The sequence below is a fragment of the Sebastes fasciatus genome, chromosome 1, assembly GCF_043250625.1.
Source record: "Sebastes fasciatus isolate fSebFas1 chromosome 1, fSebFas1.pri, whole genome shotgun sequence".
NCBI lineage: Eukaryota > Metazoa > Chordata > Actinopteri > Perciformes > Sebastidae > Sebastes > Sebastes fasciatus.
The window spans coordinates 40,144,706-40,153,075 of NC_133795.1; the positions used below are offsets into that span (position 1 = coordinate 40,144,706).

The window sequence follows — 8,370 nt, forward strand, 5'->3', positions numbered from 1 at the left end:
GCTAGTATGACATGGTTGGTTACCAATGGGTTCCTTAGCTTTTCTAGTTTCATATGACACAACTTAAACATTGCAAGTTGTTGTTATCATGTTAACTTTGACAGCCCTGATTTCATTTGAATTCTTTCAGAAAATGTATTTCACTGGTTCTTTCTGCTGATCCTTAATGCATGTAGATTTAAAATTTAAATGTAAAATATTTAAATTTAAAATAAAAAAAAAATCCACTTGTACATCCTAAAATGAGAATGAAAGAATCACATTTGCTCCTTCATCAGCACTGTCACATAAAACCTTGTATGTAAAATCCTAAAAAAAATAATTTGACTGCAGTTGAAGTTGCCTTCACTTTCAGACTGCACTTTCTAAACATTAGAAACATCACACAAATAAAACAGGTTTGAAATATACAGATATTTAAGTCAGAAAACTAAAGTCAGAAAACTAGACAGCTCATCAACACTGGATCACTTGTTTAACCGAATCGGAGTAATTAGTGATTAATTGTCCTATTTTTAGCTTTATGAAAGTGTTTTGTATGTCTGCCTCAAGATAAAAAATCAAGATAACAAGTTATTATCTCGTAGGCTCTTTTAATGGAGACTAAACAGCTGCTAAAGCTAACATATTAATGTTTTCTGTAATGTTATTTGTGATTACTATTATTAATGAGTAAAGTCATTTAAACACTATGTGTGCTTCCTCTAGTTCTGGGAAGAGAATATTGCAGTAATTACTCGTCCAAAAAAGATAATAACTTATTAGAAACTTATTAGAAATAAAACAGGTTTGAAATATACAGATATCCAAGTCAGAAAAACTAGACAGATCATCAACACTGAATGACTCATTTAACCGAATCTGAGTAATTAGCGATTAATTATCCTATTTTTATCTTTATGAAAGTGTGTTGTATGTCTGCCTCCTACACACAATCAGTTCTGATTTGTTTAAAAAGTCATTGTCTGCAGACACAAGTAAATGCTCTACATTATGTTTCATTGGCGTTTAAGATTTGGCACACTTTTTAGTCAGATTACACCATTTTAAATGTTTAAACAATTTTTTTTATACAAAGCAGTTTAAAAGCATCCAGTACAAACACAGATCGGACAATTCAGACACATTCAGTGAACAGTGGAAGACGTCAATGCTATATTATTTGTGTGTGTGTGTGTGTGTGTGTGTGTGTGTGTGTGTGTGTGAGAGAGAGAGTCAGGTTTACCTCTGTTGATTTGAACCTCCTGCAGCCGAAACACAGGTGGACTGATACCTTTTATAACCTGACTGAGTGGCCCCTGGTACTCCACACTTCGCTTGTCACCAGGCAACTTGGCATCAACATCATCATGCATGATGTCAATGTTTGTGTCAACTCACAGTGGGTCGTATTTCAACTGTTGCCTTCTTTAAATTGGTAAAACACCTGGATCCATCAGATTCTAGTCTAGTTTTATCTCCTTTCACCATTTTATAAACAATGACCAATGAAAAAAAACATTATGATATCATATCATGTGATGAGTCATTAAAGTTATAATCTTTAAAAGGTACAGTATGTAAGATTTAGTGGCATTTAGTGGTGTGTTTTAAAGAAAATAAATTTACAGATATTTATAACGTTATTATTTTTTCAGCTCTACCACTTGTGTTATAGTAATCCTTTAAAGGGACTCTATGTACGTTTTTAAACATATAAACATTATTTAATAGTTTTTATTGCCAATGTGTGAACAGGTTGTAACCTAATATAACAAACAAGACCTTCTGCGACTTTCTGGGTTTCCTCTATCAGACTATAGACTGCTTTTAATGTGAAAAACCTGGTGTGCAACGATAGCTAACATTTGGCTAGAAATGGAGTCTGCTAAAGCCAACAAATGACCAGCCCCACCACAACTCAGAATCCAACACAATCTCCACAGAAGCACAAAAAAAACAAAGTTTTACCTACAAACTAAAAAATACTGGGTCAATTTTAACCCAATTTGAGTCAATCGTGGTACCCAGTACTGGGTAAAGTTTACCCAGTACTAATGGGTATAAAAAACACTGGGTCAACAATAATCCCCAAACACTGGGTTATTTTGACCCAGTGTTAGTGTTATATGTTATTATTAACATTGGGTTAATCGGCCATACCAATGTAGTTATTTTGACCCAGAAACAAAGTCATATTTACATTTTTGTTAGGTTAAAAGTTACACCAAAAGGGGTGGTTACTTTTACCAAGTATAATGTTATTTTTAAACGTTTTATTTGGGTCATAGATCAAACTAAAAAGGGTGATTAATTTTACCCAGTGCTATGTTATTTTTAATTTGTATATTGGGTCATAAATCAAACCAAAAAGGGTGGTTACTTTATATTTCTGTTGTAATTGACCCATACTAATAAATTATTATTTTGACCTAGCGGCATCATATTTATATTTTCTGCTTCTTCCAACCAAAAAGCATTTTTTTCCCCCAGTGGTTCCATTAAACCAAAAATTCTGTTAAATCAAGTTTTACCTTAAAATTGCTGCAAATTGATTTTGTTGTACAAAACAATGTACGACAAATCCAAAAATTGTAACATGTAAATGAAACAAGTTCATAAATACGCTTATACTATGAATGACGCCAGGGGAAAACTAGACTCAACATCAGCCGGGCCTTCAATTCATTGAAGGACCTTTTGTTTGGTTTTGGGTATCAAAACGGATTCCGAGCTGGCAAAATTCCTATTGGACAGGTAAGCTAACATAACTGCCAAGCATGTCAAAATATATAGTCATATTGTGGTTTTAGCTGTCAATCGCTTTCAGTCTCGTGTGTGTCCCCCTCGCTATTTTGACCGATGCTCGCTTGCATCTACGTAGTGCGAACACAAGCGCGAGCAACAGGACGCTGACTGCCCCTTTAACATTGTGTTATATTTTGTTATTTACACATGTATTCAGTAATGATTGTAAGGATTCAATGGTTTATTCATAATAAAAACAGATAACTTAATTTGATGTATAAATATTGTCTCTTTATCATCATACACACACTTAACCCACTGAATGACAACATAAAGTACAGTAACCTTTTCTTTTTTTTCACAATATATAGTGAAGACACATCCATTTTGTAATACTTTGGTAGAAATAAATGTATAACTATACTCCAAACTATTATCACTAGTAGATTCATCCTCATAAATAAACGGAAAAATATTAATGTTCAAAGTTTATTCAGTCTTTAAAATAATCAGCATGAAATAATAGTGTAAATAGAAGCAGCTATCTCTCCCAGATGACTGACAAGCTCCTTTAATGAAGACTAGACAGCTGCTAAAGCTAACATATTCATGTTTTCTGTTATGTAATTACTATCATTAGCAAGTACTGTAAAGTAATTTAAGCACAATATGCAATTCCTCTAGTTCTTGAAAGAGAATGTTGTGGTACAACAGCATTTTTGCAAATCCGAATGCTACGGAGAGCGATAAGTCTTTTTTATCTTGTGTAAACAACAGAATATATTGTGCGTCTTGTATATATATATGTAATATAAAAATAAAAAAACATGAAGTTGTCCAAAGATAATAAGTTGTGCCAACAACAATAACTTAACTTATTTGCGACCAAAATCATTACTCCTGGGAACAGGATAATAACTTGTGCAAACGAGATTACAACATAACTCATGCAAACATGATAACAGCATGTGCGACCGAGATGATAACTTGTGCGAACAAAACAATAACAAGATAACTTGTTCAAACAAGGTGATAACTCATGCAAACAAGATAATAACTCATGTGAATAAGAATAATAACTTGTGCAAACAAGATAATAACCCATGCGAATACAAATAATTACTTTTGCAAACCAAATAATAAGTCATGGGAATAAGAATAATCGCTTCTGCAAACAAGATAATAACTCATGCAAATAAGAATAATAAGTTGTGCAAACAAGATAATAAGTAATGCGAATAAGAATAACAACTTGTGCAAACAAGAAAATAAGTAATGCGAATAAGAATAATAAGTTGTGCAAACAAGAAAATAAGTAATGCGAATAAAATAATAAGTAATGTGAATAAGAATAATAACTTGTGCAAACAAGATAAGTTATTATCTCGTATGCTCCTTTGATTTACAAATTAAGCAGTGGTTACAGTTGATATAATCCATACTTGTCATTCAAATCGGTGAAAGCAACAGTCAAAAGTTATGTTCTGCCCATAGTGAATAAGATAGAGCGAGGAGAGACACAAGAACATCCGGGTCTTTTGTGAACCTGGAACAAGATCCAAAACAGAATCAGCTATTGGACCCCAACTGTAGATTGAGAGAGCAGATATTTTAATAACATAACAGGACATCAGTACTAACAAGTATCACAGTATCACATAGTACATTTAAATCCGTTTTGTCATTTCATTTCACACGATCACAATCATTTTTTCCTTATAAATATGATAATTTTTTCTCAGACTGCTTTGATTTGCAGTCCGTAGATAACAGCGTTCATAGCGGGAGGAACCACGTGTAACAAGATGGACGCCAGCTTCCTGTGGTCTGACAAGTGAGGGAAACGATGGATGCAGCCCAAAAAGAGAATGATGATGTAAACCGCCAGGTGGGTGGCGCAGGTCTGCAGCGCTTTGCTGTTCAGAGCCTTCTTCTTACTACTCAAACACACTTTGGCGATCCTCAGGTAGGTGAGCGTTACACTGCTGACGGAAAACGCCATCGTGGCTACGGCGGTGCCGAGGCCGTAGATGTTGTTGATGAGAACGTTTTCACAGGACAGCTTGAACAAGGAGGCGTTGTCACAGAAACGGGTTGTTTACCCAGTGCCTGCAATGTGACAAGCGACACCCAGGCCGACACCGACAGCTTCACCACCATCCTGTTGGTCATGATGGTGGCGTATCGCAGTGGGTTGCAGATGGCTACGTAGCGATCGAAGGCCATGGCCATGAGCACAGTGTGACAGATGCCTGCATGAAAGTGAGCACAAAAAGCCTGAATGACAAACTCATAATAATGAATGTAACGCTCTGTGATCGGAATAAAAATGTCACTTAACAAGCGAGGGACAGGATATCGAGGCGTAGTCGGGTGGAGGAGGGTTTGCAGATCGGTGTGCTGAGGATCTCATCGCTGCTTTTTGCAGATGATGTGGTCCTGTTGGCATCATCGGTCTGCGACCTCCAGCACTCACTGGATCGGTTCGCAGCCGAGTGTGACGCAGTCGGGATGAGAATCAGCACCTCTAAATCTGAGGCCATGGTTCTCAGCAGGAAACCGGTGGTTTGCCTACTCCGGGTAGGGAATGAGTCCTTACCCCAAGTGAAGGAGTTTAAGTATCTCGGGGTCTTGTTCGCGAGTGAGGGGACGATGGAACGTGAGATTGGTCGGAGAATCGGAGCAGCAGGGGCGGTATTGCATTCGCTTTACCGCACCGTTGTGACGAAAAGAGAGCTGAGCCGGAAGGCAAAGCTCTCGATCTACCGTTCAATCTTCGTTCCTACTCTCACCTATGGTCATGAGGGTTGGGTCATGACCGAAAGAACGAGGTCGCGGGTGCAAGCGGCCGAAATGGGTTTCCTCAGGAGGGTGGCTGGCGTCTCCCTTAGAGATAGGGTAAGAAGCTCAGTCATCCGTGAGGGACTCGGAGTAGAGTCCTTGCTCCTTTGCGTCGAAAGGAGCCAGTTGAGGTGGTTCGGGCATCTAGCACGGATGCCTCCTGGGCGCCTCCCTTGGGAGGTGTTCCAGGCACGACCAGCTGGGAGGAGGCCACGGGGAAGACCCAGGACTAGGTGGAGAGATTATATCTCTACTCTGGCCTGGGAACGCCTCGGGATCCCCCAGTCAGAGCTGGTTAATGTGGCCCGGGAAAGGGAAGTTTGGGGTCCCCTGCTGGAGCTGTTGCCCCCGCGACCCGATCCCGGATAAGCGGTTGAAGATGGATGGATGGATGGAACAAGCGAGGGATGATGATCGTCGCCCCGAACGCATCATTAATACTCATGTTGCAGAAGAGCAGGTACATGGGCTCATGAATGCTCCTCTCCGTGAAGATCAGGACCGCCAGGCCGATGTTGGACACCGTGATAAAGATGTAGATGAGGAGGAGGAGGATGAAGGCTGGAACAGAGGACTGGGGGGTGACCTTTAACCCCTCCAGGAACAGAATATCCATGTTGAAAGTCATGTTGTTCATACTGCAGGGGGATGAAAAATGCATAAAGCAAAAATAAATCATTCTCATAATCAAGTATAAAGTAAAGCATACACTGCATGATTTGAACCCGTTTCTTGCCCGCATTTTGAGCTGCACGACTCATCTTAGAATCAGACCGAATTTCAGCTTCGTCGGGGGTCGTTTGGCGTTCAGTGTACAGGTGGGACCGATGACCGATTAACTCCTCGGATGAATTTCTGACATGTCAGAAATTTTGGTCGGCAGTCCACAGGCTCTCGGACAGTTGAAGCAGAGCCACGAGCCGATTCCCCAACGTCAGTGCCTTCTTTCTCCTCTTTTTACAGTCATCAGAGCGTAGCTATCAAGATAACAATGTACAATAGATATAGATATATAGATATTAAAAGTAGCTTGCTTACCTCTAATTCTTTCCACAAAACGGACAAGCCATACTGTCGACGTCTTCCTCCCCACATCGACTCCATATAACGTTACGCCGGCGCCTCTTTTTTTTAGACGTTGTGCCTTGTTGGCATTGTGACCCGTACAGACCTCTGCTAGCAAGAGAAGCTCGAGTGAAGGTACAGATATATGAAACTAGAAAGCCCTAAGGAAGGAGTCTAAATAACGCTCCAAAGTTGGGCTAAATTTTGGCGAGGAAAAACTGTTATGGCCATTTTCAAAGGGGCCCCTTGATCTCTGACCTCAAGATATGTGAATGAAAATGGGTTCTATGGGTACCCACGAGTCTCCCCTTTACAGACATGCCCACTTCATGATAATCACATGCATTTTTTTTAATGCTGTATAAATTTGTTATTTTCTCCTATTCTAAAATTGTGTGTTTGAATATTTCTGCATACTGGGGTCCCTAAACAGTCTTGAATTACTTAAATTGGGTATCACTGTAAAGCTGAGACTCTTTTTGATCCAATGAGCCCAACTGTATTCATGTGTGATGATTACAGACCATTTATTTTAATAACACTTTCTAACCTACATTAGAAATGAAACCGGCTGAACATACAACACAATAGATAAAATACCACTTCATTGTAGCGAGACAATTTTATAAAACTGTATAAAATGACCTGTGGTGACCTCTAGGATAATCACAACCTCATGAAACTTTATAGCCACAAACTAGAGACCTAGAGCTACAGACCTGCATTACCCACCTGGCGGTGTACATCATCCTGCTTGTGTCAGGCATCATCATAGTCGTCAGAGCACAGGAAGCTGGCGTCCATCTTGTTACACGTGGTTCCTCCCGCTATGAACGCTGTTATCTACGGACTGCAAATCAAAGCAGTCAGAGAAAAAATGATCATCATATTTACAAGGAAAAAATGTGTGTGAAATGAAATGACAAAACTGAATTAAATGTACTATGTGATGCTGTGATACTTGTTAGTACTGATGTCCTGTTATGTTATTAAAATATCTGCTCACTCTATCTACAGTTGGGTTCCAATAGCTGGTTCTGTTTTGGATCTTGTTCCAGGTTCACAAAAGACCCGGATGTTCTGTGGCCAACAAATCTCTAATTGAATCTTGTGTCTCTCCTTGCTCTGTTTTATTCACACAATGTGCAGAACATTCAGGTAGCAAGCTTTCATTTTTAACAGTTGCTGACTGTTGCTTTCAAACAAGTTATTTACAAGTAACTTCAATGGGAAATAAAAGAATGACAGAATATATAGTCCAACATTTAATATTACCAGAAATGTATTTCGAGGTTTTTGATAGTGACAAAGGAGTTGCTGAATCCAATCAAAGAGGTGATGGTCCCAATCTGGGAGGTTCCGGATCATATTCCAGCAGGGTCCAGCAAAAAAGTAAGCCCTGGGTGAAACAAATTAACAACAATGCTTAAATTACTCGAAAAGGTTCCAAATGAAACTTGGCTGTTGTTTGGTTAATTTCCTCTCTAAGTCCTGAAAGATGATTTTTTATTTTTATATTGTGCACACACAATAATAACAAGTGCATACGAGATAATAACTTTATCACTATATGATAAATTATTATCAATAAAGTTATTATCTTGTTTGCACGAGTTATTACTGCAATATTCTCTTCCCAGAACTAGAGGAAGCGCACATTGTGCTTAAATGCCTTTATTATACTCAATAATAGAAATCACAAATCACATTACAGAAATCATTAATATGTTAGATTTA

The 8,370-nt window shown here is 38.6% G+C and overlaps 1 pseudogene; it reads right to left on the bottom strand.

Annotated features, from left to right (window-relative positions):
* Window positions 1-4,117: 4,117 nt before the first annotated feature.
* Window positions 4,118-6,205, bottom strand: LOC141777959 (olfactory receptor 52N2-like; annotated as a pseudogene).
* Between the last annotated feature and the right edge of the window lie 2,165 nt (window positions 6,206-8,370).